This window comes from Gopherus evgoodei, chromosome 2 (genome assembly GCF_007399415.2).
Source record: "Gopherus evgoodei ecotype Sinaloan lineage chromosome 2, rGopEvg1_v1.p, whole genome shotgun sequence".
Taxonomy (NCBI): domain Eukaryota; kingdom Metazoa; phylum Chordata; order Testudines; family Testudinidae; genus Gopherus; species Gopherus evgoodei.
In genome coordinates this window covers 257,862,175-257,889,199 of record NC_044323.1, presented here as the reverse complement: position 1 = coordinate 257,889,199, position 27,025 = coordinate 257,862,175, and the positions used below count along the sequence as shown (strand labels likewise).

The 27,025-nt window shown below is 41.1% G+C and overlaps 1 protein-coding gene across 5 annotated transcripts in view; it reads right to left on the bottom strand.

The window, feature by feature from the left end:
• VPS13B (vacuolar protein sorting 13 homolog B) overlaps window positions 1–27,025 on the bottom strand; it is a 928,813-nt gene that overhangs the window by 216,994 nt on the left and 684,794 nt on the right. The window lies entirely within an intron of this gene.

Sequence of the window (27,025 nt, the reverse complement as noted above, 5' to 3'; positions counted from 1 at the left end):
TTAATATTTTTAGAGTTTGTGCAGATACTAGGAAAAATGATTGTTACATAGCAAATTTCAGTATAGTACAGTAGCTATTTTTGGCATAAGAGCTGATACAAATACAAATATTTAACATTCATCATTTCTGTTCATTCTCTACATTATTCAGATGAATGGTACAGACAGAAAATATTTTACAGCAAAACAAAATTCTCTATATTTCTCAGTTCTCAGTTTTTTTTGCTTTATTTTTTTTTACCACTAGACATGGTAAGCCAGATCTGTAAGAAACTACTATTCCTCTGTCTTAAATCTTCTATGACCTTTCTCTAGTCCTCTAAGTCCACTTTGTGCTGTGTAAGAGGCACAAAATGGATTTAGGACACATGGAATTGCCAGTAGAGAATTCCCTCTGTATAGACTCTCTGCCAGCGTAGATGTCTCCTTCACCGGCTGCCTCTCACCCCTGAGTAGTGGGAGGACGTAGGCATGCCCAGAGGCGGCTCTATGTTCTTTGCCGCCCCAAGTACAGCAGGCAGGTGGCTCCCCACCCAAATTGTTCTTTACCCAACTAGGATTGCCAACTTTCTATTTGCAGAAAACCAAACACTCTATCCCTGCCCCTCCTCCGAGACCCTGACCACGCTCCACTCCTTCGTTGAGGCCCTGTCCCTGTTTACTCCATCCCCTCTTCCTCTGTCGCTCGCTCTCCCCACTCTCACTCACACACTTATTTTCACTGGGCTGGCTCAGGGGGCTAGGATCAGAAATGAGGAGTTCAGAGTGCAGGAGGGGGCTCCAGCCTGAAGCAGTGGGTTGGGATGCAAAAGGAAATTAGGGCTCTGGCTGGGGTAGTGGGCTCTGGGGTGGGGCCAGGGATGAAGGGTTTAGGGTGCAGGAGGGGGCTCCAGGCTGGGGGTTGGAGCCAAGGGGTTAGAAGTATGGGAGGGGGCTCCGGGCTGAGGCAGGGGGTTGTGGTGTGGGAGGAGGTACAGGCTCTGGGCTGGGGATGCAGGTTCTGGGGTGGGGTCAAAAATGAGGGGTTCAGGGTGCAGGAGGAGGATCAGGGCTGGGGCAGGAGGTTGGGGTGCGAGTGGGGGCCTCTGGGGTGAAGGCTCCAGGCAGTGCTTAGCTCAAGCAGCTCCTGGAAGCAGCAGCATGTCCCCCCTCTGTCTCCTATACATAGGGACAGCCAGGGTGTCCGCACGCTGCCCCCGCCCCAAGCGCCGCCCCTGCAGACGGGGCAGCACGTGGAGACCCCTGGCTGCCCCTCCGCATAGGAGCTGAAGCAGGGACATACCGTTGCTTCTGGGAGCCATGCAGTGCAGAGGCTAGCAGGGAGCCTGCCACTGCACAGTGCTGCCAATTGGACAGTCAACAGCCAGTGGTACTGACTGGACCCACCAGGATTCCTTTTTGACTGGGTGTTTCGGTCGAAAACTGGACACCTGGTAACCCTATACCCAACATTATCTTCTTCTGTGCCAACACACACCATTACAGAAGACACACCTCAATTTATCTGACCTATACACACTATAGCAATTGAGACCATTTGGTTCTAACCCTGATTATTTTTGACTTCAGGAATCAAAGGCACAAAAGATAAACAGCTCACTCAAAAGAAGCCTGGTAATTAGAATGCCAACTTTGGAGAATTTACATATACTAAAAATACTTACAATTACACCACTTTTCCATAGGATACTAACTAATCAACACAACATCTGCACAACATGTGCATCGGCCACTTCACACTTAGGCTGCCTGGCTTCTTGAGACATTCTCTGGAACTCGTGTTACCAGTTTTATGATTTTTAATGAAATACAAATGGAAAAGGGCATTCTGTTTATTTTAACCAATAAATACATTGCCTGATTTATTTTGGTTCTCTACTAGGTGACTATGTAACTGTAACTAAAGTTTCAGTTGAATCTGCATTTAACTCAGGGGGCTTGCGTGCTGAAACTTTACTGCTGATAAGATTGAATGCCAATGGCTCCATTAGGTCCTGGTGAAAGGAAACATATAATTATCTAAATATAAGAGATAGCAATCCCTTAAAATTATAAATATATGAAAATAAACCCCCCAGTATTTACATTTTTATATCTCCCTATTGGATTGGATGAACTATAACCTTTGTGTTGTAACTAAGAAACAGTAATAGGATATTGATTCAGGAATGGCAAAAATAGAAATATTACTGCAAAGACAAGTGTTATGCATTCTCTTGCAACAATCCTGTGCCCCTCTGCAGATGTCATAGAAAGAATGAAACTTTCTGTTGATCATATCAGTGAATACAATTCCTTTCTTTCCGAATTAAAGAACAAGAGGACTTTAAAGTGTTTCTCATGAGGGATTTCTTAACTGTCAATACAAGATATGTAAAGATTTACTCTTATTGCAAGTAAATGCCAAGAATTCTGGAAATTTAGCTCTTCTTGATCCTTCAGGCTTGGATTGGAGAAGAAACTGAAAGCTGAAGGAATAAAGAGATCTGAGGGAGATCCAAAGTGGAAAAGATTTTTGATCTCTGCTTTAACGGTATTCAACTATTCCATCATTTGCAACTACTTAATGTTAAATGCTGCATTTATCACTACCATTAAAAGAAGCTGTGAATGAAACAAAACAGCACAACGGACAAAAATGAAGGTTCTTATTTTTCACTAATTATTACTAATACATAAGCTACCATAGTGAATTTATAATCTATGGGCTAGACTGTGATTTGGACTTGTGGGCTACTGAGAGTGTCAACCAGGCATTCAGGAGTAAACTGGGCTATGCAACCTTCCTGAAGCAGACAGATGGAGAGCAGGGGAGGAATGGGCAGAAATTAGGTTCCACCTCTGACTTGCTAGCCAGTACAAATGCTATGTGGAACCTGATTGGATGTTTATAATTAAAATAAATATAACTAAAAATTAACTGTCAATGCACAGAAATATATATGGGCCCAGTTTTCAAAAAAGCACCAAGTGTGGTAATTTATTGCTATGTTTAACCAATAGGAAATTACTATCCCTGGAGCAAGAAAGAAATATGTGAGGAATTTTAACTCAGAGATGTGTCTACATCACAATGCTTCCTAGAGCTACTGTTGGCATGAATACACCATCAAACTGCTGAGTTACTGTATCTAATATCACCATAAAGCCCTATAATACAAGCAAAATAGTATTTTTATTGTGAAAAGAAATCTGCTGAAATTTCTCTGCTTTTATGAATTAATATATGAATAAAATGGAAGAGATTTAACCAAGGGAATTTTAGGACTTAATAAATTGCATGTAATATAAGCAGTTGAAAATTAGTATTACGTGATGCTAAAAAGATTGAGGGGTTCAATCTGGATAATCATTCAAAAGTTTGATAGTTATTTGAATCTTACCCAAACCTCTTTGAACCAAAAATCTGAAACAAAAATCTTGCAAGAAAAGGCTTATTGCAAGACTTCTGGTACCTCCTCCTTCTGGTTGGATCAGAAACACTCTATTTCTAAAGGGGAGTTTATATATCATCTGTGGTGGGGATAAACTGCTAAGCAAGTCCAAATGGTAAAACAAAGTGACTTATGTGCCAGTTGTTATAAAAAAAAATTATGTATCTTTCTCATTCTCGGATGCTAAAACCTGCCATCAGAAATGGATCTATGCTCTTTGGTGCTAACGTCACTGGCAGCAGTTCAGAATGGATGAGGTTTGAATTACTGGAATGTCAAGTCTGATTACTGTGACTTCTGGATATCTTAAGTGTCCTCTTTTTAGAATTCTTCCTTTCCAGGGCCAAATTCAGAGGGAAATCTAAAGTTATACCTTCTTCTAGCCTCTCTTTTGGGCAAGTTACACCAAATTACCCTCAGAAGTGCTGTGAGGTTGGTTAGTTACCTTACACCCTAAAGCTAAAATGGACTAACTTCAGAAGTTCTTGCCAGTCTTGTGCTGCGAGTTCTACTAGGAGCACAGGCCCAGGAATATGACTTGGTTTTCAACTACATGCCAAACTTACTAGGAATTTCAAACCCCAGTATACAATACACTGAGACAATAACTCTACAACCCACTGCAAAATGGAAAGATCTCTCCGATGTTTTTCTCTAAGTAACTCTTAGAAAAATTGGTCTCCAGCTACAAAAGGCAACTTGTAAAGCGAGGCAATAATATATCTGACCTTTCTGATTTTCTGTTTACATAAAGTTCCCAAAGTTGAATTTAGATTTCCATAAAAATCCGATAAATAACCTCCTGCATTTCTGAAAGGCTTCTTAATACTGCTTCAAAACTGGTTAGGGCCTGCATCCTGTCACAGCAAAGGCTGTGACCCAAGAAGAGTAGACTGGGGATTTACAATACAGTAGGCTGTAGATTTACAATGGGTACATCACTGAATCCCTGTGCAAAATGGAGTTAACGCCACATATTTACCTCACAGAGATATTGTCAGGATAAATTAAATGCTTATAAAGGAATTTTAGATTATTGGCTGGAAGGTGCTATCTGAATGCAAAGTATGTTTATTATCAACATCAATGTAGAATTTGATTAGCTATAAATATTGGGGCAAATATAACTAAAAAGTGACTTGGTGTAGAAATGTATATTAGGGCACTGTTTCCTGGGCTCATCTTGATGTTTGAGGACTAGTAAAAAGACATTTATAGATTAATTTATGATGACCCATAATAAATTTTTCAAAAGTACCTACGTGACTTTCAATGAGACTTAGGCTCCTAAGACATTTTTGAAAATGGGACTTTGGTGCCTAAATCCTTTAGGGTATGTTTACACTGCACAGGGCAGTGTAATTTACAGTTTAGGCAGATGTACATGCGTTGAGCAAGCCTCCACCCCTGCAGGGTCCCAGAGCTCTGTCTCTAGCCTGAACCTGAATGTCTTCACAGCAATTTTTTGCCCTCCAACCTGAGTCAGCTGATCTGGACCAGTAGCAGCTGTGCTGCTGGTCTTTAATCCCTGGGTAGATGTACGTTGGGTGGTAATGCTAAGGACATCAAAAACCTGATTTGCAAACCTAAGAAAGATGTTCTCTAAGGCTCACTTGTTGTATCATGGAAAAACAACAGTACTGCATACCATTTATATTTTAAAGGTTTACACTCTAACAACATTTCAAAAATCTTAAGGCAGAGAAAGTGAAGTCCCTCTAATTATGTAGCTATCCGCTTAGCTGAATTAGCAAAGAAGTAAAGCATCTTAATTGCCATTCATCCTTTCACTCCCTGTTCCTTCTGCCAGCACCTCTATCTCTGTTCTCCACGTGCACATATTTTTCTTTTTGCAGGATTTTGGCATGTATTAATTTAAAAAAGTGAATAATTATGAAAAGACAGAAAAATTCCTTGCCCTTCAGGTAATTTATCAAACACCACATGTGTGTCCACACTCTAAGACTGCCAAGAAGATCAAAGCAATCTTCTTTGTGATAACAGAGTACACTTTATGATGAAGCCAGTACAATGGGTCTACTGTACATCAAAGATGGTTTTATAAAAAGAGAGCATACAGCAAAGGCTTACAATAATTAAAAACATAACACTGCAGACCTGGCACTACATTCTCTATATTAAAATACTAAAATTTTTTGTAACAAATCTGATTTAAACATATATTCATTGCTCTTTATTATTGTGTCTACACCAATCTTCACTACATTATCCTATAAATCAAAGATAATGGATTTGGAATTTGCCCCTTTACAGTTTAAAGAGGTGATTACTGTTCTGTTGACTATCTAAAATTATGTAAATAAAAAGAAATACATGGAACCACAATGTGTGTTATTTTTAAATAGTGGCACAAATCCTTAGTCCTTCTAATCATCTGCAACTTCAATTGAAATGAAGCTTCTAACTGGAATTAATGGCAATTGCTACTGCTCAGCAAGTGTCAGAATTTGGCCCACTGAGACATTTGGAAAGAGTAAAGTTTCTTCAGTGCTCAAAATGCTCCTTTCTTCACAAATATGGACAGAAAAAAATATTTTTTTTCCAGCACATATCCAAGCCAGAGTAGTTAAGTTCAGAGGAAGTACGGCAGAGAAGTTTGTGCAAGTAGTACAGGATACTATCTGGAAACAGATTTGGCATCAGCTGAAGAGGCGAAATAATGTGGATTCTGGTGGCAAAAGAAGTTTGTGGATAATGAAAATGGGAAAAATTAAGAGGAAAAAGAGGAGTAGTGTTAGACCATAGTGCAGATAACAATCTAAAACAAGAAAATGGCACAGAAAGAAAAAGAAATGAATCCATCGAGTACTAATGAACCCACTGAGTGCAAACTCTTCTACCTGTGTGACAAAAAGAGCTGAGGGTGGTTGTTAGAGGAGAGCTGAGAAAGCTGTTGATTGAAGTTTTTAGAGTGAGTGACAGATATATGGCTTCATGAATTCAACATAAAGAGCGCACTCTGTTTGTGATATGCACCTTAGCCAGGATGAAACAAAGAAGAGAAAGAGAATTTCTGCCACGACTTGGTGATCAGTGGGAATGCAATAACTGAGTAGCACTGATGTTGAAAGAAACAAGGTGATAGAGAAATGTCAATAAAATATAAGCTTGTGATGTGTTTTTTTAGTTGTACTTGCAAAGGCATATCAAAGTACAGGGGCTATTTTTTTCAGCAGTAATGCTATTCAGTTATCTCACTTCTACTGATCACCAGGTTTTGCACTATTTTCCTGCAAATGTTTTTTTTAATTTCCTATTCATACTTTTAACCTCTTTCGTTGTTTTTCTGATATTTGCAATACCTGCCTTACTATAATTTACAAATCTGTTTTTACCATGATGACTGTTAGAGAAATTGAATAATCCATTTCTAACAACAATCTCCAATGGCTCATTTCACACCACACTTCAACAGGGCACATTGCATTGATGTAGTTGCATTTTATTAATAGGTAAAGGGATCCTCAAATATACTCTGCTTGTTGTCTGTGATCACATTTTCAAGCATTTTGAGATGTCCGAATTAAAATTATTATACATATATCAGTTATTAATGATCACTGAATAATCATTTAGGTGATTTATTAATCATAATAAAACTGAAATGTATAATGACTTTCATCAAATAAAAAGAAAGGAAAAGATTCCAAAACACCCAACAAAATGATTACTGAGCGTATGTTATATACAGAGATCACATCACCCATTACTAAAATGTAGATACTTCACATCCAGAGTGAAAGGAAGAAAGAAATCTTTAAACATATTCCGTGCTGAAACTGTATCCCATGTAGGTCCTGAGGACTCCTACTCATTTACAATAGGTCAACTAAAAGCCTGTAAAATATATACAGTATTATTAAAATACATATCAAAATATTCCTCCTCATCTGCATCTTAAAGAAGTGGCACGGCGTATAGTCCAGGGGCAACACTTTTTTCACCCTGTCTTAATATAACTTTCTTAAGTAACAAGATTTTCAGCAGGAAAATTTCCCTTCCTTGGCTGGCTAAATCTCAGAAGATATGGGTATTCACTCATTCTCAGAAATTTGTATCCACAAACAGACCAGAAGCATCTAGATCATTAAAAGTCAATGTGCCAGAACTTCAGCTGATGTAAATTGGCACAGCATCACTGACTTCAATGGAGCTATGCCAGTCTTCACAATCTGATGATATAGCCCAATATCGTCAGTTCCACAGATGCACCGAATGATCACCAAATGTTTTAAGACTTGCATAACAATTTTTAGAACCTCTATTTTTTCTTTTAATTACTGCAACTGTTTTTGACTTTCAGTATGTGAAGCAGCTCAAAGGCTTCAGATATATACACTGCAGTACTCAACAGATTGCCATTTCAATATGCATATAAAAATTCTTTATAAATGCTTGCTCTTTAGAGACAAATATATTATTGATTTCCAGGATTTCATTGTTTTATATGATTGATTTGCCGCTACAGACCTTGTTACAGGAAGCTGTATTTCTCTTATAATAAAATATGTACTAAGTTTCTGTAAGAGCCCTTGCTCACCTTCTGGATGCCCACTTGTCTCTGGTCACAGTGTTGCATGGGGTCCTTGACTTAGCGCCCCTTGCAAGGCTCTCCCTTGGAGTTGTAATGGCCTTTCTCCACCTGCACCTTTTCCCTTTCCTCCAGTCAAGTGACATAAAAGTCTCCCTTCTGGAGTAGCACAAACAAGTCCAAATAAAGATTCAAACAAGTCTTCAATCTAATAGCCCTTCCCTACTCTCAGGCTTCACTAGTTCTCTTAACGTATCCTACGCCTGTTAAGCCCTAGTTCAGGACTCTCTGTCAGAGAGACCTGTCTTGTCAGCAATCTGTCCCCAACTGAGTTCCCTCAGTTAGCTTATATAGCTTAACTCCACCTCCTTTATCTAGGATAAGCAGCAAAGAATCCTGTGGCACCTTATAGACTAACAGACGTTTTGGAGCATGAGCTTTCGTGGGTGAATACCCACTTCCTCAGATGCATGTAATGGAAATATCCAGGGGCAGGTATATATATGTGTGCTAGCAAGCAAGCTATACATATATATACCTGCCCCTGGATATTTCCATTACATGCATCTGAGGAAGTGGGTATTCACCCACGAAAGCTCATGCTCCAAAACGTCTGTTAGTCTATAAGGTGCCACAGGATTCTTTGCTGCTTTTACAGATCCAGACTAACACGGCTACCCTCTGATATTTATCTAGGATGGCATTTAGTTACACTTCACGTCCAGGGGCAGAGCATGACTAACTGGGTTCTTTCCCTGGCCTTGCGGGTGTTGGGGGTGGTATATCAATATGAAAACAGCCCCTGTATCATGACAGAGAGAGTGCAAACAAAGTCCACATGTCTTAATTATCTGACCCTATAAGTAACCCATGTACAAGGACTGTCCACTAGAGTAAGCAGGCAAATAAATAAAATACAATTATGAGGTACATGTGTACAGAAAGGACAATCCCAAATAACTAAGGTATAATTTTCATTTCAGCTCAAATGCTGCAACTCAGAGTGGTACACAATCAAACTGCCAGGACATCTTGCAAACACCTGAATCCCAGGATACTTCAAACAATCCCAATGTGTAACAAAACAAGGAACAATGCTAATGTCTAAACTGAGGGAAACTCATTACAACTGAGGTCTTCTCTATCGTTTATAGGAGTTCTTTTTACTCAATCACAGACATGTATTTATTCATAGATTCCAAAGCCAGCCAGGACCATTGTGATTATCTTGTCTGATCTCCGGTGTAATACGGGTCTTAGAACTTCCTCAAAATAATTCCTTTTGAACTAGAGCATATTGTTTAAAAAAAGCCGCACCCATTCTTGATTTAAAAAATTACAGTTAATTACTCATGGGGGTATTCTGCGCATGCAGAGAATTCATGTCTGGCATAGAATTTTTTTTTTTGCACATAAAATGCATTCTGACTGAAAAATGCTGCAGTTCTGCCTTTCACCCACCAGAGGACGCTGTAGTCACAGAATAGACAGCAGCAGCTGACTGGCAGTAACAGTGGGCAGGGTGCATTCATCAGAGCACCCTGCGGGCAGAGCCAGGTTAGGAGGCATGGGATATGAGGGGTGGCAGACAGAGTGGGGCACGCAGAGCTGCTGGGGGATCAGCGACAGGGATTCAGAAGGTCTAGTGGGAAGTCTAGTGTGAAAGACCAGGGAAGGGGCACCCTCCCCCTTCCCCCAAAAAACCTGTCGCATATTTCTCCAACCTACACCCAACAACCCTCCAGGTTCACTCTCTGGTTCCTTTCCTCTCCCTCAGCTTCTCTATTACCCTAAGCCTTTGCACTGCTTCCCACAGGTGCAGGAAATACATTTCTGTATTGTAGTTTAAATGAATTACTAAAAGTTCCGTATTCATTTGTCTAGTAAGGAATCTATTTGTCAAAAAAACATTTCCTGAATCTTTTTTTTGGTCTGCCTTATTACAGACATACTTGCTGACAGGTATTTTGAAATAAATGACCAAAAGAATTGAAACTGACGTGTTTATATTGTGTTATTTTGACAAACAATATATGCAGAATTTTAAAATATTGTGCACTGAATTTTTAATGTTTTGGTGCAGAATTCCCCTATGAATAAATTGGTGTCATCATTTATTGTTTGTACTTCTGCTCTTAACATTCAGAGACCTGGTCATAGTAAACAGCTAGCTGCAGAGACAAAATAGACTTTTCCTACAAACCTGATGAAAGAAAGAGAGAAAGAGAGAAAGAAAGAGGAAACGTACTGCATCAGTTTATCGCTGTACTTGAGTTACCACTACATTCGGTTGAGATTTAATTCTTTGGTGTGCGATTTTCAAAAATCACCAAAGTGTTTTAAGAGCACAAGAGTCATTGTCTTTCAATGGGACTTCTGCTCCTAAGTCATTCAGACAGTTTTGGAGATCCCACTATTAATCTTGAAAATATTTATTATATGGGCAGAGTCGTAGATGAATGTGCATTTAGGTATAAAACTTGTAGAAGAAAAAGAACTTCTGTTGTCAACATGTGAGACACATGTGTAATATCTACAGAATCTAATTCAAAACATCAAAAGAAATGTGTTTTCTTTCCAGTGATCGGTGTCAGGCAGGTCACATCCCTTCATGGTACTGTACATCTGTTAGGCGTGAATTAATTTCAGTAGCATAGGTCCTCTTAATGAATGATATGCCAAAATTGTGACAGAATCTGGATGATCACCTGCTTCCAATCTAGTCCAGCTCAAATGAAATCTCTTGAAAGGCTTTTTCCACCTCTTCCCCAAAGGCATCCTCATTTACATAGCAAACAAAAGCAAATGAAAACATTAACTAGACTACAATTATAGTGAGAATTCAGAGATTACTTTGTTATCTTTGATATACTACAACTGTGCTAACCTTTAACAAATACCTACAGCATCAAGCACCAAGTGGGAAATGTCAATCCCTCCTCCCACACTTTTCAGTTCGATATTATTGGCACAACACACTGGATAAGTGTTGTCAAAGTGTAAAACACTCATGTATTTCTTAGAGATAATATCCATCCATGATAGAGTTACATACTGTAGCTGTTACTTAAAATAAATAATATGTGAAACTATCCTAATGCACCAAATCAAAATGCACTGTTTTTTCAAAATGGAAAAGAAACAGGAAAAAAGATGCAAGAACTTCAGGAGAACTCAACCCGACCCACTGCTGACCCTGGCCCCTGAACAGGTGGGTCCAAAAATCCAAAGGCAACAGTAAATAGCCCAGATACTATACCTAATGAACAAAACTCCCTCCAGAAGATGGTAGAACCTAGTTTTTCAATCCATTCATAAGGAACACCTTGATCCATCTCTCCCTTCACTTCTCCTGCATACCCCAGCATGTCCCTTTCCTCCACTTATATTGGGAGGGTGGGTTTCTGGCGGAGGAGATGGTGCAGCTGTCTATGCCAACTTAGATTTCCTCTATATAGGAGGAATTCTCCAGTGATAATATGTGGCTGCTGTATGAGATACAAGAGAACTTGGCGGACTGGAGGATCCCACTCCAAATTCTCACTTGAAATGGCAACCTTACCAATTCAGTGCACAAACTGCAATACGTGTAATTACTAATAAAGATGGAGAGTTTATATCAATAGAATGTTCCTAATATTGAACAAAAGATACAAGATCTCCCAGAACATTTGATGCAGTAATTAAATAGAAAAGGACATATTATCACCACACAGATATTTGGACTGATACATATACTAGCAAATGATTGATCAAAACTTTTTAATTAAAACCAGAAGATACAATAGCTATTTGCTTCAAACCCTGTAGTTGAATATTCTGACCCTCTGCTGCTGAAAAATTAACAAAGGTAGATGAAACTGGAGAAATGATCAAATCATTTTTAAAAAAAGATTTCAGGACCATATTCTGCAATTAGCGCATCATGGGTAAAGAGATCTTGCACCCAAGCTGAGCCCTCATTACTTAAATGGGGTTCTTTATAGACCCAGATGGACGCACTGGGGTCCTGGGTATTACACTGTTGAAACAAGAGTAAATTCTCAGTACAAGTTTGCCAAAGTTGCCAAGCAGTGTGCTCTTCACTGCACTTCAGCGGTCAATGATACTTACCTAGGGATGGAATGGATTCTCCATTACTTGAAGTCTTTAAATCAAGATTCCATCTCTTTTTTCTAAAAGATGTGCTCTAGCACAATCAGAAGTTATGATCTTGATATAGGAATCACTGGGTTTGTCTACCCAGTGCTTTAGTCTGTCCTATGGGGTTGTAGATAAGCCCTCTATGTGAAATTCTGTGGCCTGTGTTATGCAGGAGATTACACTAGATGATCACAATGGTCCCTTTTGGCTATGAGTAATACAGGAGCATTCAAGTGGCATGGTAATGGAAGCAAGATTTATAGTCATAAATAGAACCTTTCTAGCTCTAGCTGTGTTTCAAAAGGTTATCAAAGATAATTAAAAAGAGAAGAGAAAAGTTCCCCTGACATCTAAACTAATTAATACCAAAGAACATCTTCAGGCTTGATAGAAAAGATCTGTTTCCTTCACTGTATTTTGTTACTTGAGCAGAAAGTTGAAGAATATACACAATGATTAACATTCTGGGGGAACAAACAGGACAAATACTCTAATAATTTCACAGAACTAGTGCAATTCCACAAAATTAGAATTTCTCTACTTTTTTCTTTTTTAATTTGTTATAGAACAAATGTGCAAAATGAAAACACTGGGGAACTGCATATACACATCAAGACTAAAATAAGCCTACTGAAAGGCAAGATAGACACATATGGATTAGGCAATGAGAAGAAGACTGCAGAAGAATGGAAATTTGTGAGGGGGAAATGAGTTAAGAGATAGGGAGAAGGAAAGAATGTTAAATTAGTTTTATGATTTAAAGTTTTTTCTCCAGGATGCTGTCTAGAGTACACAGATCAAAGAGCACTGCCATGTTTGATTTCCTTAATGATGTGGTTCTTCCCTGCCCCCTTAAAACATGTTTTTTATTTTGTTAAAAAGTATAAACATTTAACTTGCTCTTAAACACTGCTTTCAAAAAATAGACATATGTTATTCCTTACATATGGTACTTTTGTAAGTGGGTTTACTATGATGATTACTTGATATTCATGAATAACGAACTAATTACTGCTGCTAAATCCACAGGCACCAGGCAGACTTAATACACTCAAGCCTTATTTTGTCCATTTAAAAAAAGATTTAGATGTTTAATAATTTTTATCCTTCAGAGACTGGAAATCACTAATTCTCACCTTACTTTGTCTTTGTAGGTAATATCTCACCTGTCCTGCAAATGGTTGCTTGAAATTCAGGTGAAGTGGATGGAATTTCTTGAATATTGAACACAGAAATTGGAGATAAAAAAGTTTTGTTAAGACCATCTAATCAATTTCCTTGCAAGGGCAGGATCATCTCCTATAGTTTATTTTCAAGTGTTTGGTTCAGTCAAGTTTTAGATATCCTAAGTTATGATGTCTTCCATCACTTCTCTTGGGAGACATTTTCACAGCTTAACACATTGATTTCATAAGTTTTTTTTCCTGATAGTCATCCTAAACAATCCCTTTCTTCTATTTCATGGTATAACTACTACTTCAAATCCATTCTACAACCCTAAATAATTCCCTTCTTTCCTTGGTGCTTACACCCTTCAAATATTTGCAGATTTATAGCCTCACTCTTCTCCTTTGTCACCTCTCAGCCAAACTATGCATGTTCCACTCTAAAATCTTTCCTCATAAATCAATTCCCAAATCTCCTAAACATTTCTTTATTTTTCTTTGAAATTCCAGTTTGTAAGACGCTTCAAAGGGCTCCACGCTGGGGGAGGTTGCTTCATCCCTAGATAACAGGAGCAGATAGAGGAGGCCCACTTGCAGGTGAAAGAAACGCAGGGGAGCTTCTAAATGGGGCTAGACGGGAGCATAGCAAGACAGGCATTTTTTGGAGTCATGTTTCTTACTCTTCTGGCATGCACCTCAGTCAGAGAAAAGCTGTGGCTCTGAAGTGAAGCAATGTACTAACAAGGAACGAAAAAGGTAGAAGAATTTCCTACTAGCTGTGACTGACAGGTGTGGCCCTGCCTCTAAAGCTACAGAGCAAGCGATTAACCCTTTGTGGGAATGGGTGCTGCGGTTAAGAAGAGACTAAAAGCAATATCCCAGATACAGCTACATCAGAGCCCTACAGGGTGGAACCATTATCCCCCAGTACCAGAGTGTGATTTTTACATTTGCACCACTAAACCAAATAGCCTTTTTTTGCTTCTACAGTTCATTGCAAACTCCTGTCTGATTTATTGTTCACTATTACCCTAGGACTCTTTTAGTATTACTGCTTTCCAAGTATCTCCCATTCATTGAATCTCTGCTTTGGATTATTTCATTCTAGAATTATTAGCTTGAATTTAAACAAGTTTAAATGTTTTGTTTTGTTTTCTGCCCATATTTTGAAACGCTCTAAATCCTTTAGCATTACTCCTAATCATCATTGGTGCTTACAACCATCCCAATATAGTATCACCCACAGTGTCCATAAACATGCTGTTAGCCCCCTTTTCTGAATAATTTATTAAGATAACATGTTAAATAACATTAACTTTGGGAGCAACAGCTAATAGTTCAAGACCCACCTGTTTCTCTAAATGCTTCTCCCTACCACGAGCACCGCTTCCTGTTTTTAGTTATAGCCAGTTTGCTCTCATCCACATCCTTATCATGGCAAGTTACTGGGAAATTAAAGAAACTGTTGGATCCAGGTTTGATAAAATGAAACCGAATTTTCACTGCTGGTATATACTAGTTATCCTCCACTAAAGTCAATCAGGTAGCATCAATAGTGTATTTGTCCTTTGTGAATAAGTATCAGCACTATACTGATGACAATGCAGCTCAAAATGTCTCTCAGTCTCCTCTAGTAGCTTATATACACATTGAACAGGAGGGATGATAAGATGGAATCCTGCAAATCTCAATGTTAGGGCTCTTAAGGAAGATAAACAATTGCCCATTTCTACCTCTTGAATCTCTTGAGGCAGAAGGAGCTGAAGTGGAACTCTGTTCATTCAAACAAGATCATCCAGATGCAACAATACCTTAATAGTGTCAAAAGATACTGATAAATTTAACTGAATCAGGCTGGCCACCTTATGGCTTATGTGATCATAGAAAGAAATCAGCAATTGATATAATCACTGAGGTCTCTATTCCATAACCATAATTGAACCCAGACTAAAATATAATACACATGTGGAATTGAGGTGTATCTGAGATGGTCCATTACAACCTTCTTGATAACTTTTCCTAAAAAAGGAAGATGTTAAATGTTTCTTGAAGAGGAATCTAAACACTATTTATTTAAGTGTGGCTGACCTGAGCAATCCAGATGATCATCTTATTGTACTTATCTTACTGAGCACTCATATTGCAATAGTGCCAGAAGAAAAGCAAATCAAGTCCCTGTCCCAGGGAGCTCACAATCTAGGATTATGACCAGACACAAGAAGAGGATAAGCAAACAGGCAGGAGCATGGGACAATATAACAGCAAAGGCTAGAATGTTTGCATAAATTAATAGTCTCAGAGCAGGCCTACACTGGGGAGGGGGGATTGATCTAAGATATGCAACTTCAGCTACGCGAAGTTGAAGTATCTTAGCTCAACTTACTGTCCTCACGGCGGCAAGGCAAGGAAGACAATTCAAGAATGGTGGTATCAGAATAATGGACCATCAAGATGAGCAGCTTTTCTACTGATGTGAGGAGGGAAAGGTTGGTGGCCCAAGGCCAGAGAGAAGATTTCAGCTGTCAAGAGTGAGATAACAGCTTGAACAAGAGCTGTGGCAATCTTCATCAATAATGAGATCAGTGTTTATCACCTAGCTTTAATCAGTCCATCTCACAGGTCATAATATCTCAAGAACACCCAAAACTGTATGAAAGCCAACTAGCAAAGTGTGAGTTTCTCATTTGTAGTGGTAAAGCACTGTTACTCCAGATGCATAAGATATGTTAAAAATCCTAACAAAATTAAGGTTTCTGCTAACCAAAATTTATTTACAATCAGCACATATAGAGACTTGATCAAGATGATGAAAAAGGGGTCTGCACTGAATAAAGGTTTAAACATGGAAACCGGGAAGCCTGGGAATGAACATGTGAAGTCAATGTCATTGTCTAATAGCTGCCATATGAATAGGCTTGGCAGATTTCAATTTTTTTTTAAATAATTTTGACAGATAATATTGATGTCTATTTTAAAACTTTTTTCAATTTTTATCTGTTTAAATGTTCACAGTTGTAGGAAATTTGGAGGGTTGATAGAAAATAGGCAGGTTCAGACAATTATTTAATGACTGCAGATGCTGAGATTCAAAAAATTAAAGCTTTACAAGCATTAAAACACAAATATTCAACATCACATGTCAAAATATACAAAGTTAATATCCTTAACTCAAACTCTAATAAGTTCTTTAGCAGCATTTTTCTTACTTTGCCTACCTGTACATTTTGATTATCATCGGCAGAAATATTTTTTGTCACTTTGTGTGTGTTTGGAGATATTGACTTTTACCAACATTTACTGATAAAAATCTAACCTTTCCATGCCTACGCATGAATTAATTTAATTGTCAATACAAGACATATTTCACTCCAAAAGTTTAAATAAGCTTGACTTATTCCAATCAGCCTTGTGCCTTCAGTGTGAAGTGGAACTGTATGTCCAGGTAAACATATTTCTGGGAGATTTTAAGCATAGCAGGGGAAGAATTAATCCTAACTTACTTCTAAATTTGGAAAAATATTTGTTACTTAATACAGCTGACAGTGCTGAAAAAAACATATTAAGAAACAAAGGGAGTTGCTAGCAGCTATTAAACACTGTCCTGCAAGAATGGATTGATGTTAATCTTTCTCTAGTCTTTCCATTCTACTTGCAGTGTTCCTTTTTCCATTCCTGCTTCCAGGCCAACCACTTCTTTCAACATACAGTAGACAAGAGACAGGCTCCATGTTACCCATACAAAGTTTACGGTCAACTGGACACTGCATACTACAGGAAATCTAGTCCCCGCCAAGCCCCAAAGTTCCATGATCTGCCCCGAAACAATTCCATTATGCAATATTTCTAGGAAGACCTTTAAGTATTCAAATCTTCACCTGGAGACCCTTGAAGAATTCACCATCCACAAGAAAAGCACCACTATACAGAGAAATCTGAAGTATTAAAACTTTTTATTGCTATAGACTATGTTCTCATATTCTTAGAAAATTCCAGTGTTCTGCACCCTCAGTTGCAGGCTAAAGGTAAACTATCTTTGACAGATTCTTAACAAAAACTCAGTCAAATGTGTTTCAAGCCAAGTCTTTCCATTGTGTTTAGCAGGGGATGAACAGGAGGTAAAACACTTATTTCTTTTACAGGCCATAACCTCAAGAAATTCAAGGTATTCCCTCATCTCCTCCATTTTAGAGAATGCACAAATGCATATTTTATTAGTGACCTCTGTTTATTCTTGGTTACATGTGACCTATCCAGCTGTCTTTGAAGAGAAACAAAATTGCTAACCAAGGAACATGAACTAAAAGTTTCCCAATTCCCTCATGCTGTGTATCATTAAAATGTGTGAAATGACAGACTTTCACCTGGTCCATTTCAACATTATATGCCTGCGGAGCTCTGAGTATTTCTTAAAGCACCAGCAGGACTGCTTATCTTTGGTGTTTGAAATTCGTGCATGGACTCTCTCCAGAATGAAAATTACATCCAGAATGCATCATAATGTCTGTTATACAATCAAAGACTTCTGTTACTTTAAAAACCTGGCAGATCACTGCTACATTATCTTGTCTCATATTTGGAAGAGAGGCCTTATACATTTTGTATTGGAAGCAAAGCCAAGCTCACTATGAGGATTTCATATGTGGGCCCTTCCTCTGGGTCTCCCAATGCATTATACACTATCTGCCTATTTAGCAGCTAAGCTCCTGGGGGCATATACTGCCTCTTTTTCTGTGTTCTGTACAGTATCAAACACAGTCAGCACTTATATAAAGATAGGATGAAATCTTCATTCCTGCTCTTCCCCTGTTATACCAGGTAAAAGGAATGAAGTGGCTTAAAGAGACCCTTAAAGCTCTGAAACTGAGAAAATTCCCTGGTTCAGGAACTGTGTGAAACAACTGTAGCGTTGCCCTCTGAAGACTGTCAGGGAAGCTCTGATATAAGGAGTGTGCTGGAGGCAGGGCTGGGGGCAAAGCTGCAGCACAGATTGCAGGCAGCACTGTAGCTCACAGGGCAGTCCAGGGATGCTGCTACAACTTAGACAGGCCCCCTGGGGAATGTGGGATAATTATAGCTGGATGCTTCTAATAAAATGGTTAGCAGTCAAATAGTTAACAGTGTTGACATATGAATTATCATTTCTAGATTTCAGACTTAACTCATTGATATGAGCAGGGCAGTTCACATACATCAGCTATTACTTCACCCTCCGAAAACTCAAGAAGGCAACATGAGGTGAAAGGCATGTGGAGAAAAGACATTGAGGCACTGATGTGAAGCTGGCTTCACTTTGTTATTTTAGAGAAAATAACTGGAGAAAGGAGTAATGGAAATAAAACATATCATTACCCTTCGCTGTTCTTAATCCAGATATAGTTTTATTATTTATGACATAACTAAGAATAATAACTTGAACTAGAAATGTTTTCCTTTATTAATTATCTACAGTGTGTATAGAAAGAACTGATGAAGAACAAATGGGCACCTCTAGATATAGTGTAGAAAAAGCACTCTGAAATGATCTAGTAAGTGGCTTTTATTGCAGCAAGTTTGCATACTAAGCACTAATAGTGCAGAACTTCTTCACAGCACCAGCTCAAAATTCAAGTTCCGGGCACCCATTCAATGTTTATGATTCTGTGCATTCCACAGGGGATGGGAAAACAGTGCCCTGTAAGTTATTTATTGAAGATATTCCCATAGTATACCTACCTACAATATTCATTTCCAAAAGAGACTGTGGATCTGCAAAGTATCCAAAGAAGAGAAAGACATAGTGTATTTCTTTTATTACATTGTTAATGTTTCAAAGGTGTAATGAAATAATGCCCCCCCAGTCTCAGTGAGGGACAGGGAACAGAGGGTGAGTTTTCATTAGACTTAAGATGGGATAGCCCCTGGGGTCCTGAGAGCAGAGGGAAAGGGAGCTGCAGGCTCAACTTCTTCAGAGCACTGCCCCCTCCTGCCAGCCCAGAATGCATGTGGAGATTGTGCCTGGGCAGGAGGGCAAGTACAGGGAGGAGAGGAGAGATTTCTGTACTTCTCTCTTCCACCCATTTGCTAGACTTTTGGAGGAAAACACAGACTTGATTGTCTCATGCGTCCGCCTGCTGTCAATGAAGTTCTTAGGACATGTAGCAGTCATTCCACTGAGGTTGCTGCTGCTGCCCTGCCTCACCCTGCCCTTGTTATAACCTTATTCCCAGATTTGGACCTTAGCGTCCAAAATATGGGGGTTAGCATGAAAACCTCCAAGCTTAGTTACCAGCTTGGACCTGGTACCTGCTGCCACCACCCAAAAAATTAGAGTGTTTTGGGGCACTCTGGTCCCCCTGAAAAACCTTCCCTGGGGACCCCAAGACCCAAATCCCTTGAGTCTCACAACAAAGGGAAATAATCCTATTTCCCTTCCCCCCTCCAGGTGCTCCTGGAGAGATGCACAGACACAAGCTCTGTGAAACTACACAGAGTGATTCCCCCTCTCCGTTCCCCAGTCCTGGGAACAAAAAGGACTTTCCTATTCACCCAGAGGAAATGCAAAATCAGGCTAGCCAATTCAACACACACAGACCTCCCCTGATTTCTTCCTCCCACCAATTCCCTGGTGAGTACAGACTCAATTTTCCTGAAGTAAAGAAAAACTCCAACAGGTCTTAAAAGAAAGCTTTATATAAAAGAAAGAAAAAATACAAATGTTCTCTCTGTATTAAGATGATACAACACAGGGTCAATTGCTTAAAAGAATATTGAATAAACAGCCTTATTCAAAAAGAATACAATTTAAAGCACTTCAGCACTTATATTCATGCAAATACCAAAGAAAAGAAACCATATAACTTACTATCTGATCTCTTTGTCCTTACACTTAGAAACAGAAGACTAGAAAATAGAACTACTTCTCCAAAGCTCAGAGACAGCAGGCAGACAGAAAACAAAAGACCCCGAGACACAATTCCCTCCACCCAAAGTTGAAAAAATCCAGTTTCCTGATTGGTTCTCTGGTCAGGTGTTTCAGGTGAAAGAGACATTAACCCTTAGCTATCTGTTTATGACACGCCCCCCAAATTGCAGACAGTGGGGAAGCTCACTGGCGGCAATTTCCTTCTAGAACTTGAAAATAAACAGATTAATACAACACATGCACCTTTACATATACTACTAAGTATATAACTAACAGACTTTTACATTTTAAGAACACTTTTTAACTACTGGATTCTGGGAAACTCTGACGGGAGAGTGCATCAGCAACTTGGTTAGAAGCTCCTGTGATGTGCTGAATTTCAAAATCAAAATCCTGGAGAGCTAAACTCCAACGAAGAAGTTTTTTGTTGTTCCCCTTGGCAGTATGAAGCCACTTTAGTGCAGCATGGTCAGTTTGTAGTTGGAACCGCCGTCCCCAAACATATGGGCGTAGCTTTTCCAGGGCGTACACAATGGCATAGCATTCCTTTTCACTGACTGACCAGTGACTTTCCCTCTCAGACAGTTTCTTGCTGAGAAACACGACAGGATGGAAGTTGTGATCTGTTGCTTCCTGCATGAGCACTGCTCCTATACCACGCTCAGATGCATCTGTGGTTACTAGGAATGGTTTGTCAAAATCCGGGGCCCTGAGTACAGGGTCAGACATGAGCATCGCCTTAAGCTGGGTAAAGGCCTTTTGACACTCATCAGTCCACTTAACTGCATTTGGCTGGGTCTTTTTGGTCAGGTCGGTCAATGGGGCAGCGATTTGGCTGTAGTGTGGTACAAATCGCCTGTAGTATCCGGCCAAGCCTAAGAAGGATTGGACCTGTTTTTTTGACCTTGGGACAGGCCACTTTTGGATAGCATCCACCTTGGCCTGTAGGGGGTTTATGGTTCCTCGACCCACCTGGTGCCCCAGGTAAGTCACTCTGTTTTGGCCTATTTGACACTTTTTGGCCTTAACAGTTAGTCCTGCCTGCCTGATGCGCTCAAAGACCTTTTCCAGGTGTAGGAGGTGTTCGGGCCAGGAGTCTGAAAAAATGGCCACATCATCGAGGTAGGCAACTGCAAATTCTCCCAGTCCAGCTAGTAGACCATCTACCAGCCTCTGGAAGGTGGCGGGTGCATTTCGAAGGCCGAAAGGAAGGACATTGAATTCATACACCCCCGCATGGGTGACGAATGCTGACCTCTCCTTGGCAGGTTCATCTAGTGGTACTTGCCAGTACCCCTTGGTTAAGTCTATTGTAGAGATGAACTGGGCACGTCCCAACTTCTCCAATAGCTCATCAGTGCGTGGCATTGGATAGTTGTCCGGACGAGTTACCGCATTTAGCTTACGGTAGTCCACGCAAAAGCGTATTTCCCCATCTGGTTTGGGTACCAGAACCACTGGAGATGCCCATGCACTGGTAGATGAGCGGATTATACCCATCTGTAGCATGTTCTGGATCTCCCGTTCTATAGCAGCTTGGGCATGAGGAGACACCCGGTAGGGTGGGGTTCTGATTGGGTGAGCATTACCTGTATCAATGGAGTGGTATGCCCGTTCAGTCCGTCCTGGGGTGGCTGAGAACAATGGGGCGAAGCTAGTGCACAGCTCCTTGATTTGTTGCCGCTGCAGACGTTCCAGGGTGGTTGAGAGGTTCACCTCTTCCACGCCACCGTCTTTTTTCCCGTCGTAGTAGACACCGTCAGGCCACTCAGCATCATCTCCCTGGACTGTAAACTGACAAACCTGTAAGTCTCTGGAATAGAAAGGCTTGAGAGAATTAACATGGTACACTTTAGGCTTTAGTGAGGAATTGGGAAATGCTATGAGGTAGTTTACAGCTCCCAGGCGCTCTTGGACCGTGAATGGCCCTTCCCATGATGCTTCCATCTTATGGGCCTGTTGCGCCTTCAAGACCATAACCTGGTCTCCTACCTTGAAGGAACGTTCTCTGGCATGTCTGTCATACCAGGCCTTTTGCTCTTCTTGAGCATCCTTTAGGTTCTCTCTAGCAAGGGCTAAAGAGTGTCGGAGGGTGCTTTGTAGGTTGCTTACAAAGTCCAGAATGTTAGTTCCTGGAGAAGGCGTAAACCCCTCCCATTGCTGCTTCACCAACTGTAATGGCCCCTTAACCTCGTGACCATACACAAGTTCAAATGGTGAAAACCCTAAACTGGGATGTGGTACAGCCCTGTAGGCAAACAGCAACTGCTGCAACACTAGGTCCCAATTATTGGAGAATTCGTTGATGAATTTTCGTATTATGGCCCCCAAAGTTCCATTGAACCTTTCCACCAGGCCATTGGTTTGATGGTGGTACGGGGTGGCAACCAAGTGATTCACCCCATGAGTTTCCCACAGTTTTTCCATGGTCCCTGCCAGGAAATTAGACCCTGAATCTGTAAGGATGTCGGAGGGCCAACCTACCCTGGCAAAGATGTCTGTTAGGGCCAGGCACACAGTGTTAGCCCTGGTGTTGCCTAGAGCTACTGCTTCTGGCCATCGGGTAGCAAAGTCCACTAAAGTCAGTACGTACTGCTTTCCTCTGGGCGTCTTTTTGGAAAAGGGCCCAGAATATCCACAGCTACTCGCTGAAATGGGACCTCAATTATGGGGAGTGGCTGGAGAGGGGCCTTGACCTGATCTTGAGGCTTACCCACTCTTTGGCATACCTCACAAGACCGGACATACTTGGCAACATCCAGTGGAAGGACTTCCCCAACCGGTCCTTGGTTCTGTTCACCCCAGCATGGCCACTGGGATGATCATGGGCTAAGCTTAAGAGCTTCCCCCGGTACTTAGTTGGAACCACCAACTGTTTTTGCGGCTGCCATTCTTCCCGGTGTCCACCAGAAAGAATTTCCTTGTATAAAAGTCCTTGGTCTATAACAAACCGGGATCGATTAGAAGAGCTGAGAGGCGGTGGGGTGCTCCGTGCCGCCGCCCACGCTTTCTGAAGGCTGTCATCTGCTTCCTGCTCAGCCTGGAACTGTTCCCTTGAGGCTGGGGTCACCAGTTCTTCCTCAGACTGTGGACTTGGGCTTGGTCCCTCTGGAAGCGATGTAGGTGATGGGGTTGTTTCCGTTGCTGGTGAACCGCTCTCCGCTGGTGCACCTGAGGGTATTTCAGGCTCTGGCTGAGCCTTTTGGGTATGGCTGTCGTGTGCTTCTGCCAGTTCTGGCTCGCTGGCGCCCTCTGGCGTTGAGTTTGAAGATGTGGTTGCACTTGCTGGTGCTGGTTGCTGTTCCAGTTCCGGGCCTGGGACTGGCGATGCTGTGGCTGTTTCAGTGGTAGGCATGGAATCCGGGTCCACTACCTCTGTCTGGGTCTCTGGTATCACAGACGGGGCCTCTGTGGACGGCTCAGGATCAGGAATGGGTCTGGAAGCTTGCCTGGTTTGGCTATGGGTAACCATTCCCACTCTCTTGGCCCGCCTCACCTGGTTGGCCAAGTCTTCCCCCAGTAGCATGGGGATAGGATAATTGTCATAGACTGCAAAAGTCCACATTCCGGACCAGCCTTTGTACTGGACAGGCAGTTGAGCTGTAGGCAAGTCTACAGCTTGTGACATGAAGGGGTAAATTGTAACTTTGGCCTTTGGGTTGATGAATTTGGGGTCAATGAAGGATTGGTGGATAGCTGACACTTGTGCCCCCGTGTCTCTCCACGCAGTAACCTTCTTTCCGCCCACTCTCAAATTTTCCCTTCACTCCAAGGGTATTTCAGAGGCATCCGGGCCTGGGGATCTTTGGTGTGATGGTGGTGTAATGAATTGCACTCACATGGTGTTCTTGGGACAGTTGGCCTTGATATGTCCCAGTTCATTACACTTAAAGCATCTTCCATCTGATGGGTCACTGGGCCGAGGTGAGTTACTGGAGACTGGTGAGGTTGAAGGGTAGGATATCTGTGGCTTTACTTGGGTGGTATGTGGGGTCTTTGGCTGTCCTCGGTTGTAGGGTTTATGGTCTGTGTGCCCCCTGTGGTAATCGTTCCCCTTGACAGTAGCTTTTTTGCTTTCTGCCAGTTCCATCCATTTGGCTCCAATCTCCCCCGCCTCAGCGAGATCTTTGGGTTTTCCATCTTGTATGTACCGTGTGATGTTTTCAGGAACACCATCCAAGAACCGCTCCATTTGTATGAGGAGGTTCAGTTTTTCCAAGGTTTGAATGTTGTTTCCTGTTATCCAGGCCTCATAGTTTTTTGCAATGTAGTAGGCGTGTTTGGGAAATGACACCTCTGGTTTCCACTTTTGGGTTCTGAAGCACCGACGGGCATGATCTGGGGTTATCCCCATCCTGTATCTGGCCTTGGTTTGAAAAAGTTTATAGTCATTCATTTGCTGCTTAGGCATTTCAGCTGCCACCTCTGCTAAAGGTCCACTGAGTTGTGGCCTTAATTCTACCATGTACTGGTCTTCGGGGATGCTGTACCCAAGACAGGCTCTTTCAAAATTTTCCAAGAAGGCCTCGGTGTCATCACCTGCCTTGTAGGTGGGAAATTTCCTGTGCTGTGGAGCAATAATTGGCGCCGGGTTGTTAAGGTTGGCTGGCACATGCAGCCCAGCTTTTGCCAAGTCCAGGTCATGTTTTCTCTGTTTTTCCTTCTCTTCATTTTCTTTTGTTGTTTTTCCATGTCTCGGCGGTGGGCCGCCTCTTCTTCTTCGTGCTTCCTTCTGTGGGCCAACTCTTCTTCTGCTTGTTTCCTTCGGTAGGCCACCTCTTCTTCTTCTAGTTTTCTTTTGTGTGCTGCCTCTTTGGCTGCCTGTTCTCTTTGGTAGGCTGCCAGTTTGATGCTTTCTTCCTTTTCTTTTAGCTCCAGTTGTCGCCTATGTTCAGCTTCTTTGAATTGGTCTTCGGCCTCAATTTTTGCCTTAGTAGACATGGTTCCTGTTTTCTTGTGTTGGGGTGCCCTCCGGTGTTTCTCTTCTGAACTGCAGGCTCTGTTGCCTCCTGAAGTCTGCCTAGCAACAGTGCCTTTAACTAATCTTCAATGTCAAGTAAACCTGAAAAACCACTTTATTTGCATTTATATAGTGCTGGTATGACTCTCAATGGGAGTGCTATTGTGTGACAAAAGACTCGTGATAGCCCTTAACGACTTCTTGCTTAACATGCAAGCCACAAACTGCCAGAGAGAGCAGAAAAAAAAATTCTCTCTGGTTCCCTTTTAAAACCAAACTGTTTCTCTCTGCTAAAAAGCCCTTAGCAGAGAAAAGAAAAATATAATCTTCCTACTGGCTTCTGGATTCTGTCTAGATCCCACCACTGCTACACCATATCATAACCTTAGTCCCAGATTTGGACCTTAGCGTCCAAAATATGGGGGTTAGCATGAAAACCTCCAAGCTTAGTTACCAGCTTGGACCTGGTACCTGCTGCCACCACCCAAAAAATTAGAGTGTTTTGGGGCACTCTGGTCCCCCTGAAAAACCTTCCCTGGGGACCCCAAGACCCAAATCCCTTGAGTCTCACAACAAAGGGAAATAATCCTATTTCCCTTCCCCCCTCCAGGTGCTCCTGGAGAGATGCACAGACACAAGCTCTGTGAAACTACACAGAGTGATTCCCCCTCTCCGTTCCCCAGTCCTGGGAACAAAAAGGACTTTCCTATTCACCCAGAGGAAATGCAAAATCAGGCTAGCCAATTCAACACACACAGACCTCCCCTGATTTCTTCCTCCCACCAATTCCCTGGTGAGTACAGACTCAATTTTCCTGAAGTAAAGAAAAACTCCAACAGGTCTTAAAAGAAAGCTTTATATAAAAAGAAAGAAAAAATACAAATGTTCTCTCTGTATTAAGATGATACAACACAGGGTCAATTGCTTAAAAGAATATTGAATAAACAGCCTTATTCAAAAAGAATACAATTTAAAGCACTTCAGCACTTATATTCATGCAAATACCAAAGAAAAGAAACCATATAACTTACTATCTGATCTCTTTGTCCTTACACTTAGAAACAGAAGACTAGAAAATAGAACTACTTCTCCAAAGCTCAGAGACAGCAGGCAGACAGAAAACAAAAGACCCCGAGACACAATTCCCTCCACCCAAAGTTGAAAAAATCCAGTTTCCTGATTGGTTCTCTGGTCAGGTGTTTCAGGTGAAAGAGACATTAACCCTTAGCTATCTGTTTATGACAGCCCTATAACTGAGGTATAATCTGAGCGGTGTTGCCAAGATGCTGTAGGTCTGATCAGATCTCCAATTTTGTCGATCAGGAAGGATTTTTTTCCCAGGGGGCAAAGTGTCTTGTTGGTTGGAGGCCTAGTTTTAATGAATAAAGACAGAATTTAAAAGTTCAAAATGTAGTAAGTGGGAAGTTTGTAATTTTGTTGCAACTTGAGGCTAGTGTTCATTGCCAATGACAGGCTGATAGGGGCTGGCACCTGGAAGTAAACATGGACGAAAGACCCGAGTGATGGCTGGTGGACCCTATTAGTCACAAGAAAGATGTTAAGTGTTCATAGACTGAGGTACCTTTTATGTGTATCCTCCTTTTCACTTGCAGGGAGAACATAAGATGATTGAAAGGTGGGCTGAATCCTAGAGATTAGAGTGAAGGGGATCAACCCTGAATATTGGTTTGGCCTGGAGGTCATTTAACACTGTATTGGATTCAAGTAAATGAGTGGTATATCTTGGGGGGAAGTAGGTTGTTGAGTCTTCCATAAAAGTTAAACATTAATAACCTTACAGCCTTCTGTCTTAAAATCCATCCAGGTGCCTTTCATCCTCCCATGTCTCCTGATCAATGTGTTCTCATG